Source organism: Canis lupus, chromosome 10 (genome assembly GCF_003254725.2).
Source record: "Canis lupus dingo isolate Sandy chromosome 10, ASM325472v2, whole genome shotgun sequence".
Taxonomy (NCBI): Eukaryota; Metazoa; Chordata; class Mammalia; order Carnivora; family Canidae; genus Canis; species Canis lupus.
In genome coordinates this window covers 10644500-10656559 of record NC_064252.1, presented here as the reverse complement: position 1 = coordinate 10656559, position 12060 = coordinate 10644500, and the positions used below count along the sequence as shown (strand labels likewise).

General features: G+C 44.0%; 1 long non-coding RNA gene across 10 annotated transcripts in view; it reads left to right on the top strand.

Annotated features, from left to right (window-relative positions):
- The first annotated feature begins 1502 nt into the window (after positions 1 to 1502).
- LOC112677889 (uncharacterized) overlaps positions 1503 to 12060 on the top strand; it is a 50038-nt gene continuing 39480 nt past the window's right edge. For 4 of the 10 annotated variants that reach the window (XR_003147259.3, XR_003147258.3, XR_003147257.3 and 1 more), the window contains exon 1: positions 1503 to 1630. This is a non-coding gene — a long non-coding RNA (uncharacterized LOC112677889). The other 6 variants (XR_003147255.3, XR_007413363.1, XR_007413364.1 and 3 more) reach the window with 3 other exon arrangements.

The following is a 12060-nucleotide window of genomic DNA, read 5'->3' as shown; positions in this document are numbered from 1 at the left end:
GACACAGAGTTACATCTCTCTTTGGGTTCAACCCCATTATTTGTTGATGAATAGTTGACTATAATACAATAACTGTAATTTTATTCATTCATTCATTCATTCATTCATTCATTTATTCATGAAAGACACAGCCACAGATAGAGAGACAGAGACACAGGCAGAGGGAGAAGCAGGCTCCATGCAGGGAGCCCTACGAGGGACTCGATCCTGGAACCTCTGGGTCGCGCCCTGGGCTGAAGGCATATGCTCAACCCTGAGCCATCTGGGCTGCCCAACAATAACTATAATATTTTGAACATGAATTGGAACCAATCTGTGGACAAACCTCTGAAAAACTCACTTCTTGTATATAACACATTGTACACATTACAATCTGCAGCCATTAGGAAGCAGAATTGTAGGTAACAGGTTGGATAGCAATGTGAAGCAAGGCAAGTAAATGATCTTATTTTACAAATGCGAGTCAAAGATGGATCGAGGGCAGCCCAGGTGGCTCAGCGGTTTAGCGCCGCCTGCAGCCCAGGGCGTGATCCTGGAGACCCAGGATAGAGTCCCATGTTAGGCTCCCTATAGGGAGCCTGCTTCTCCCTTTACCTGTGTCTCTGCTTCTCTATGTGTGTCTCTCATGAATAAATAAAATGTCAAAAAAAAAAAAGATGGATCAAGAAATATCTATATTGTCAAAAACAGGAATATGACTGTTAAAGAAGTAAAAACAAGCATCACTAGGAAAAACCAGTAGGGGGAAGGAAGGTAGGTAAAGGTCTTTATCTATACTCCCAAAAAGGGAGTCCAAACTCCTATTTAAAGTCGGCCAATCCATGAGATAACTCAAAATAACAAGCACTTGCTTAGAATTATTAAAAAAAAAAAAAAAACAACAACCAACAAACAAAACAACTAAAACCCAACAATAATGAAAACCATTGTCTTGGGGGAGTGAAACCAGGTAGAAACCAGAGGGACAAGGGAGACCTGAGCTTTCCACTTTGCATCTCCAGGGCCTGTCGGAACTTCTGCTTCCCTATGAACCTATTAAGACCCATTATAAGTTACACGAGGCAATCGTTTCACAAGTGAGTTTTTTTTTTTTTAAGATTTTATTTATTTATTCATCAGAGAGAGAGAGACAGACACAGGCAGAGGGAGAAGCAGGCTCCATGCAGGGAGCCCAACACGGGACCCGATCCGGGGTCTCCAGGATCACGCCTGGGCCCGAGGCGCCGCTAAACAGCTGAGCCACCCGGGCTGCCCGAGGCAATCCTTTCGGAGCAAAGGAGCGAGTTTAAGGGCAATACACTACATCAGAAATTCCAGAACATTCCTCCAAGTCAACACAGCGCGCCAGGTATTCATTTATCCAAGACCAGCGTGGTGGTGGCGGTGGTGGTGGGACAACGTTAGCCTGGCCGACGCGTCATCCCACGGCTGCGCGCGCAGCATCCGCTCCGGCCGCGGGGCTCCGCACCAGCTGTGGATGACGGAGTGGGAAGCGCGGCGCGCGCACTGCCTGGCGCAGCCCAGCGCGCCGCCATCTTGAGCGCGGGCGTCCGGGGTCACGTGACCCTCGCCGCGAGGCCACCGTGGCTCCCGACTCCCGCCCCCTAACGTCGTCTCCTGCTTTTCAGAGGTAAGGTCCTCGCTGTTTCCCTCGGTGCGTCTTCCTCCCAGGCCTCACGTCGAGGGAGTAGCATTGCTGCGTTCGTGAGGGTGGGGAGTCTTTCTCGTGGCGCCGTGGTTTCGTCACCTCTGCCCTTCCTCCTCCACAGGTACTGTTGTCTCTGGAGTGTCTGTCAGCTGAGGGGTCTTTGGTGTCAGGTATATCGAATTATAGAAAAATCTGTATTTCGGGGATCCCTCGGTGCCACGTTCCGCCCAGGTCGTGACCCTGGAGTCGTGGGATCGAGTCCCACCTCACGCTCTGACATGGATCCCGCTTCTCCCTCTGCCTGTGTCTCTGCCTCTCTCTGTGTCTCTGTGTAAAATGTTTAAAAAAAAGAAAAAATCTGTATTTCTTTGTAAACTTTTTTTTTTTATCACGAAAACTTTCGAACGGGGACGGAAGTAGACACGTGGCACGCGTGGGCGCGTGCTCGCTCACCTCGACCAGGATCGACGCCTCTTCATGGATTTCACTCTTTTATCTTCCCTCTCGTCGCCTTTTGGCATGAGTCCCAGCGACTCTTATCATTTTAGGTGTAAATCTGTATCTCTAAAAGGTAAGGGGTCCTTCCGGAACAGCCATGATTCCCATATGGGAAGGTGGGACTACTTCTCTTCCAACAAGCCAGTCGACAACCATGCATGGGATCTACGTGTAAATAGACACGCGGGTATGTTTGACCTCACTTCAAATAAGATGATCATTGTCCCAGTATTGGGAGGCAGGTGATGTGTGAATGGACACCTCAGGTCGTGACTCCTGTTTCGCTTCTAAATTTGAGCTCATTGGGGCGCCTGGGAGGCCCAGGGGATGAGCGCCTGCCTTGGGCCCAGGGCATGACCCCGGGGTCACGGGATCAAGTCCTGGTTGGCCTCCCTGCAGGGAGCCTGCTTCTCCCTCTGCCTGTGTCTCTGCCTCTCTCTCTCTCTCTGTGTCTCTCATGAATAAATAAATAATATCTTTAAAAAAAAAAAAGTAAATAAATAAATTTGAGCTCATTGTTTCTGCTGAGTCCAGCTCAGAAGGGGAGCTTCTCCAAAGACAGCAGCTCAGGCCCAAGGCGGCTCTAAGGCCCGGGTGCAGGGGGCTCCTGGGACTGTGGTGAGCCTTCTGGGAGACGGATTTCTGTGCCATGTAAAAAGCATCCTCGCCACTCTCACGTCTGTAAGAAACAGAGTTTTCAAGGTTTCCTTTTCTACTCACACTGCCTCATTGTTGTTACCGTTTTCTCAATCCAAAATAAGATAATAAAAAAAAAGACAAAACACCAGCCAGAGGTGATGCCCCAACATTCCCTTGTTCTCCCCCTTAGCACTTCGACACCCCGATGGTCTGTTGGTGGGAATGGTTTTACTTTGGCTCCAGTTTGAAATAAGCAAAATACATGTAGATATATTTTCTCTCTCTGGTGTGCACATCTTATCTTTTTTTTTAAATAAATTTTTAAATTTATTCATGAGAGACATAGGCAGAGGGAGAAGCAGGCTCCATGCAGGGAGCCTGACGTGGGACTCGATCCCGGGACTCCAGGATCACGCTGGGCGGAAGGCAGCGCTAAACTGCTGAGCCACCCAGGCTGCCCTTCCAGTAGTTTTAATTTGCATTTTTATTGTGTGACTGAGCTTGTTGTTGTGGTCATGTTAATGCTATTTTCATTATTTTTCTGGGAACCATCTGACTTTACCTTTTGTCTATTTTTCTTTCTTTTTTTTTTTTTAAGATTTTATTTATTCATGAAAGATACACAGAGAGAGAGAGGCAGAGACACAGGCAGATGGAGAAGCAGGCTCCATGCAGGGAGCCCGACGTGGGACTGGATCCCAGGTCTCCAGGATCACACCCTGGGCTGAAGGCAGGCACCAAACCGCTGAGCCACCCAGGGATCCCCAGCTTAAAACTTTTAAACGTCGTCAGTATTGGTTTTAATTCGTGTTAAAACTACAATCATGCAGTAGTTTTGTGATTTACTTTAGCTTCTGTCAGTGAATGTTGTCTCTGGTAGTTATTAGTGTGATGTTCTAATGATGCTTAATTTCCCTTATTCCTTCCATATGTATGAATTCTTTATTAATTAAAATTCTTTTCTACAGAAGAGTTGGTCTGTCTCCACCATTTATTTACTAATTTAGTTGTATTTCAGTATAGACTCATGGATACTTATTTTATTGTTTGGCTTATGATCCTATAGTATCATCATTTATTTTGCTATTGTTGCTCTAACTTTGGCCATTAGGAGCTATTTCAGGTTGTCTCCTGCGGTGCCCTTTTAATATGTTTTGTTGTTGTTTTTGTTTTGTTTTGTTTTTGTTTTGCTTGGTTTTGTTTTACCATTTCCTTATTTTCTGGCAACCCAGATGCTTTAGTATCATTTACGTTTTTTTTTTTTTTCTGCCCCAGCACTGGAGTCAGCCAGGGCTACATCCCTTTTCTAGGAGAATGATATTTAGAACCCGCGGTCTGGTTGCTGGTAGGCCAAGTATCACTGTTTCTAGTTTCTTTTAATGAATGGGAGTAGCAAATATAAGTAGGGACGCTTACTTATGCATGCACATAGGTATATGTTTCTGTTTCTATCTGTATACATATAAAAAATAATACTGTTAGTCATAATGTAGCCTTGACACTTCTTTTTTATCCAAGAAATCTTCCTTCCATTATCTGCAATGTGTTTGTATTATTATTCACCTAATATACAAGTAGTTTTAGAATTGCAAGTCTATACCCTTGGAAGGAACAAATTTATCAGAGTACAATCTTTAAATTCTTTTTGTTTCGAGTGTTAGAGTATCTAGCAGAACAGTGTTTTCCAAAGTTACTTCCATCAGCTACTTTTTACTCCATCCTCCTTCTGTGTGGTTATCTTAATCATTTGTAATATTCACAGTCTGCATTGCATCTTTCCCACCTCCTCACTGATTGGTTTTAGTTTATGGAACGTAGAATTTATTCAGTGATGTACAGTTCAATGGATATTTGCCAAATGCATAGAGTTCTATTTCCTTTACCACATCTGCATTCTGTTCCATTAGCGTCCCAGTTCCCTGTGCTGTTCCTTTGTGGTCGTCCCCTCCTCTGGTGAATCAGTGCCCAGTGGCCACTTATTTGTTTCCCTTCCCTGTAGTTCCAGAGCATTATACAAATGGAATTATATGTAGCCTTTTCATACTGGCTTCTTTCACTTAGCAAAATGCATTTAAGATTTATTTATGTCATTATGAATAGTTCATTGCTTTTTATAGCTAAATGGCATTTCACTGAATACACGTACCACAGTCTATCCATTTACAATAAAAAACATCTGAGGGGGATCCCTGGTGGCTCAGTGATTTAGAGCCTGCCTTCGGTTCGGAGTGTGGTCCTGGAGACCCAGGATCGAGTCCCGTGTTGGACTCCGTGCATGGAGCCTGCTTCTCCTTCTGCCTGTGTCTCTGACTCTCTCTCTCTGTCTGTGTCTCTTGTGACTAAATAAATAAAATCTTAAAAAAAAATCTGGGTTATTTCCAATTTTGGGAGCTTATGAATAAAGCTGTTATAGATATGTACATGCAGCTTTTGTGGGAACACAAGTTTTCATTTTTCCTAAGTAGATACCTAAAAGTGGATTGTTGGATGATAGGATTGGTGTGTATTTAAATTTTTTTTTAAAGATTTTATTTCAGCTTGAGAGAGAGTGTGTACATGAGCCAAGGGAGGAGCAGAGGGAGAGGGAGAAGCAGACTCCTTGCTGAGCAGGGAGCTGCTCAATCCTAGGATCCTGAGATTATGTCCTAAGCAGAAGACAGACACTTAACTGACTGAACCACCCAGATACCCTGCTGTGTGTTTACATTTGTAAGAAACTGGTTGTACTTTGCATTCTCATGAGCAGTGTATAACAGTTTCAGAATATACCATTTTGTCTTTTCTGTGGATACCCATTGGTCTTCATGGAGAAAGAACCTTCCAGATGGCACACAGTTATTCCTGGGACTCCCACAGGCTTCACACTGTTCCACTACTCCTCATTTGACCTTCACCAATGTGTCAGTTATTTTGCTTCAACTCTTCTTCCATTTGGGAAAAAGTATATAAAAAATGAACACAAGAATGAAAGAGCAAGTGGACTAACAAATATCCAATTAAAAGTATTGATTATTTCTGCTGGGAAGGAAGAAGTACCAGTGGAGTTGGAAATGCAGAAAGCTTCATTGTATTGATAATGTTCCTTGACCTGGGTAATGGTATCGTTATTATATTATCCTTAATACCCTCAAGCATGTTTAAAATCACATGAATTTAAATAATAAATACAACAAAACAAAACTATATTTATAAACCCTAGGCAGAAGCCAATTTAAAGAGTAGGTTCATGGGCTGTTTTTCTTATGTACGCCTGTATTTGCTTTAATTTAAACATTCACATATTACTTTTTTTACTCAGAAAACACAAATATGTTTTTTAAAACGTACAAACACTAGACTTATTTTTGTAACCCCGGGGCATCCCAAGTTTCACACATTTCAGTGACTTCGTTGATATGAGGTGTCATAAAAGCCTCCCTTGTTTATAAAAAGATCAGGGGAAATGAATTATCACTGTGATAAAGGGTTGAAATTGGGGCAGACTTTGGGGCTAGACTGATGTGAAAATTTTCCAGAATGTCACACATCTTGGGTTTATTTGAATTGTCCCCTCTGTGAAAGCAACATGTTTTGGAATCAGAGATACCACAAAGAAAAATCTGGTCTTCCTTTCTCACTGCATGAAGTAAATTTTTCTTAACTTCCATTTCCTTAGCTTTTAAGTGGTAATAATAAAAACTCCCCTGTTTATGGATATCTGATATGTGACCCAGTTGTGCCCTTTGCTCACAAAGTTCCAACTATAGCTGCCTTCTCTTTCTTTCTCCAACTGGCCCTGCTATTTATGCCCAAGACCTTGATACAGTTTCCTTGGCATGCAGTGCTCTTTCTCCTGGTCCTCCCGTGGCTGCCTCCTTCTCACTATTCGGGTCTCAGTTTACATAGCATTCCCTTAGAGAGACCTTGCCTGACTTTCCAGTGTAAAGTAGCTTCTTGTCACTCTTGTTACACTCTGCATAACTCTTACTACTATGATATTACCTCATTTACTGAGTTCTTCATCATCTATCATCCACCCTATCCCAGCTCGACCATCTTGCATTCAGAAGAACACCTACCACAAAATGAAGGGTCAGTGTATATTTGTGGAAAGAAAGAATGAATAAATAATGGTCATTCTTTTATTGAGAAGTTCTTAATATTAGATAGTTCCTACTAGATGCCTTAAGATCAAGGAATAGAAATTATTCCTTATTCTTTCCCTATCTGCATTAGTCCTACATTCTTTAAAAAAATTTTAATCACTTTTTTTTTTTTCTAAAGTACTATATAGAAAATAGAGCTATTTTCAGGAGAAGAGACTTTGAATGATGTAGTTGGAGGCTGGCAACCTAAGAGATGATCTTTCTAGGCCTGAGGGGATAAGTCCGTAAGAGAAGCCTGATAAAAGAAGCCTCCTCTCTCATATAAATCAAAAGGGAGGGGAGGAAGAGGTAAATAGAGAACAAGTTAAGGAACAGGATTTTTATTATTGATTCAATATGGTAGGTAAGAGATTGGGAGAATCTGAAAATCTTGAGGATTCTGATTTGGGCCACTGGGTGGATGGTGGTGCTCTTTGTTAAGATAAGGGTACAGGGACAGGAAGAAAAGGAGAACCAAGCCTGGAGAAGTAGGAAGAGCCTGGTTGGCTCTCCAGGGTGCGGGGATATATCAAGTGCTCAGGGTCTGGCCTGGACTGCTAGATGGGAGGTTTCTTATCCTCCTGAGGTTGTGGGAATAGCTGAGGTCACTAGGTGGTATGTGTAGAGAACAGGGTCAAGGACCAAGGCTTCAGTTACAGGTAGCACTGAAGGACAGAAAGGAGGGGGCTAACAGGTGGCCAGGGTGTCAGGAGGAAGGATGGAACAGCCTCAGAGAAGCCAGAGGAAGAGAGGCGTGGTCAGCCATGTCAAATACCGAAAGGGGGAGGGTTTTAAGACTGGAAACAAGTCCACTGATTTGCCAATTTGTGGTCACTGGTGACTTGGCAGTCACCATTTGAGAGGTTGGGGCGGAGGTGGTGCGGAACTCAGCGAGTAGTAGGCTGAACGGGAAGTGAGGAAGAAGAGACAGATCTAGTTTGTCTGGTCCTTAAGCGGGGAACCCGGTGCTGCGGTGGTAGTGCTGGGACGGTGCCTGCCGCGTTTTGGCAAGCACGTTACTTACACTGATGGCTCATTTTAAGCATGATCAACTAGGATCTCTCGCTCTCTTTCTAAATGTAGGTAAGCAGTGTCTTTCTGTCCTCAGTGTGTAGAATCATTTTTTTTTGGAAAACCTCAACAGAGATCGTTAACATCCCAAAAGTGCCTTGTTAGTTTAAGTCACATTTTCTGAACTCATTCTGAAACCTGATTTCATCACTCTTGGCTGCATAGTCTTGCTTCACCCCTGCTTCCTGAGCTTCCCAGACTCCTCCTAAGGAACTGGAGATAAGGTGCTCCTGTTACTGTAACCTTTGTGCATGGAAAACAAGAGTGAGCTCAGTTTTATTCAAGGAAAACAAAATGAAACATTTTCACAAGTGTTAGGTTTAGTTACTGAAGGAGAAAAATAGACAGAGGAGTAGAGAGAGACTTTTTTTTTTTTGAGACTTTTTATATATAGCTCAGCCAATCGCGTGAAGTTAGTGGTGCTGAATGTTGGTGGGACCTGGAGGCAGAACGTGGGCAGCAGGTGCTTCCTCCCGGCCGCCCCGGCGAAAGGTTCCTAAGCCACTCTTGCCTTTTTGCGGATGGAGGCTCCGTGTCTGCACCTGAAGAACCCTGAACCCGGAGCTGGGGAGGTGTGGACCCGTGTCCCCACGCCCCCTGGCCTCTGTGGCATACGGCCCAGCACATGTTAGCAGTTTGTTTGGGAACCTGCGGCCTGTGGACATCCGATGAATGGCTTGGGTGTATGCTGACTCATTTAAGAACAACTGATTTAGAGAGCTGCTGGGGTGTGGGTGTTAGTGTACTGTGGTTGATTTTCCAGCATGCTACTAAAAAAGCAGTAGAAGGAAGCGGCAAGTGATGAAGTGGAAGCACAGTTATGGTACCGTTCAAAGTCCTACCTAGTAGTGCCTTCCTTTCCTTTGGGATGCCCCAGTAGGTAGCACCTGAATTCCGGCAACATTTTAGAAATACTGATTATATAAATAGTAAAAATTTCGGGTATTTACCAGGTGCCAGGCATGTCTCTAGATGTTTCCTGTACGTTAAATAATTGACTCCTTACCATCACCCCCTGAGGCAGATCTAATTGTCAGGTCCATTTTGTGGTCAGAGCAGCTGAGGCTGGGAATAAGAACGGTCCTGAGGATACTAGGGCCTCCATGGTGGAGCATGAGATTGAAACCCAGGTCTGATTTAAGTTTAGGTTCTAGGGGATCCCTGGGTGGCTCAGCGGTTTGGCGCCTGCCTTCGGCCCAGGGTGTGATCCTGGAGACCTGGGATCGAGTCCCGCATCGGGCTCCCTGCATGGAGCCTGCTTCTTCCTCTGCCTGTATCTCTGCGCCCCCCCGCCGTCTGTCATGAATAAATAAATAAAATCTTTAAAAAAATAAGTTTAGGTTATTAATTATGAAGTGCTAATGAAAGGTTAGTTTCCTTTAAACAGAAACTAGTGGGCTGTGCTTAATATTCTGCAAGTGTGAGTTCTGTATCTCTTCCAGGATATCTGTACATACATATACACAAAATAGAAGATGAGTGTTTGTCCATTTACTCTGAAAATGTGCACTAAATTGTGATTAAATTAGGCATGTGAAGAAGGGACTATAATCTTTTTACATGTGCTGAATAGATGAGTCCTTTTCATTTCTTCAGGTGGTTAATTCCTGCTCAAAGATGTTCTGAAGGTGACCTCTTGCTCTGGAGGGAGAAGCAGGTGGGCTGCCTTGGGTGGGACTGGGCCCTGCCTCTGGGGAGGCCCAGATTCCTTAAGACAGAGTCTATCAGAGAATCCTGGCTCCATAGAGAAAATAGTTAGCAAGGAGAGACAGCTGAGGGTGAGGGAATTACTCCAGTGGCATAATTTAGTATTTCAGACATGACACTTAATTGTCTGTGAAGTCTTTTGCTGATTCTGTCTCAGAGTTATGGGAATCTTTTTTCCATGGGCCTATTGCCCTTGTGCAATCTGAGGTGGGAGAGCAGTTAGGGGCAGAGGGTTTGCACCCACATGTCTGAGGCTTCATCAATATGATTCTAAAATAGAGACATCTAAAAATAAATAAAATAAAATAGAGACATCTTTTTAATTAAAAAATTTTAACTGCTTAAATTACTAAAGTGTGGAGGGCTACCCTCTTTTTTGGACCAAATGTTAGATATTAGCGCCCCCTGCCTGAACTGTTCTCTGACTACACTGAGCACTCCCCATGACACTTGCTCCCCACCTCCCTCCTCTAGGTCCCTGGTTTTCCCCCTCTGCAATCACCAACACTTGGGGCTGGGCTGCTCTGGTCACCCTGTCATCTCTTGGGAACCATCCTCACACTCTCCCCCTTGATCCCTGTGCTCCCATTTGCCAGTGTGTATGAACTCTAGGGCAGGCCCTTCCAAAATTCCCTGTAATAAAACTGAGACCAAACACATAAGTAGTAAAATTTAAATAACCACTCTTGTACTTGTGGCTTTTCTTAGAGCCCTCAAAATTGCTTAGCTTCCAGTTGGCCACCACCTAACACATAGACCAGTTCCTCCCCATCACCCCATCTATAGGAAGGTCCCAAGCAATGGAAACCCTGCAAAATTCCCCTAGGCCCCAGAGACAGGAAGCAGACTTTCCCACATTCTGCGTGAAGCCACCATGTTGACTATACTCTCTGTACTGGAATAAACGTCTGTCCATAGGGAGTATCCAACTGGGAGTATCCGTTTCCTTAAAGGAAAAACCTACCCCTTTGGTGTAGGTTTAACCTTCAGCTCCCCCAAATCATCAGAACACCTAGATCACACATTAGTGCCTCCCAGCTTCTGGGCTTTCCTTAAAGTTTCATTTGGATTCTGTACACTACCCTGGGTCACAGGGTCCCATACCCCACCAGTGTCCTTTCCACGGTCTTTCCTTCAGCAGGACAGAAGGGAGATTCAAGCACACACTTCTTCCTAGCATCCTAGCTCTTTACAAAGAGCTGTGGGATTTGACACATCCCACTCTGCACGGAGGCCCAAATAGGATAGGCCCAAATAGGATATAGGTTTAATAGGGCAGACAGAGGGGTGCCAGGGTGGCTCAGTGGTTGAGCATCTGCCTTTGGCTCAGGGTGTGATCCCAGGGTCCTGGGATTTAGTTCTACACTGAGCTCCCCGCAGGGAGCCTGCTTCTCCCCCTGCCTGTGTCTCTGCTTCTCCGTGTCTTTCATGAATAAATAAATAAAATCTTCAAAAAAGGCAGGGGGTGGGGGCAGATAGCATGGTTACCTAGGAGGAAACACTTCTTTCTCTGAAACATAATTTGCAGGACTAAAGATTTGTTAAGACACTCCCAGGTGACATTATATGGTACACAGTGTCCCATTTTGAATGATGACCAGCACTCAGAAGTACTCAGTAAATATGGAGTGAGTAAAGGTAGCGTTGACATTAGGGATGTTTCACTGCATTTGGGTCTTCCCCAAGCAAGGTTGGTGGATGTGTGCTTCCTATCTGCATAACAGCAGAACCTCCCTCAAGTATTTCTTTTTTCTTATTCTTTTCCCAGAATAAGGGGACTGTCTGACACAAAGATGAATTAAAATTTCTAGAAGACAGCAGTTTGCTAATTTTAAAATGGTTCTTTCCCTCATTTACTTCAGAATCAGCATTTACTACTATTTTTGTTATTTTAATGTAGTTAAAGTAGAAAGAATAGCAGAGAAGGGATTGTTTGACCTGGATTTGGATCCTGGCTCTGGGGCAGCCTGGGTGGCTCAGGGGTTTAGCGCTGCCTTCAGCCCAGGGTGTGATCCTGGAGACCCTGGATCGAGTCCCACCCCGGATAGAGTCCCACGTCAGGCTCCCTGCATGGAGCCTGCTTCTCCCTCTGCCTGTGTCTCTGCCTCTGTCTCCCTTTCATGAATAAATGAATAAAATCTTAAAAAAAAAAAAAAAAGAAAAAGGATCCTGGCTCTGTCCTTCAATAGCTGTGTGATACAGGACAAATTATAACCTACCCGAAGTTCATTTTCAGCCTCTTCATTTTAAAATGGGAATATCATGAAAACTAAGTAATAATAATATGTTATTTGGAAGAATAAAATGCTATACACATGTAAATTAAAGTTTTGTTGTTATTGTTGTAATTATTCAAGCTTTCACTCATTTCAG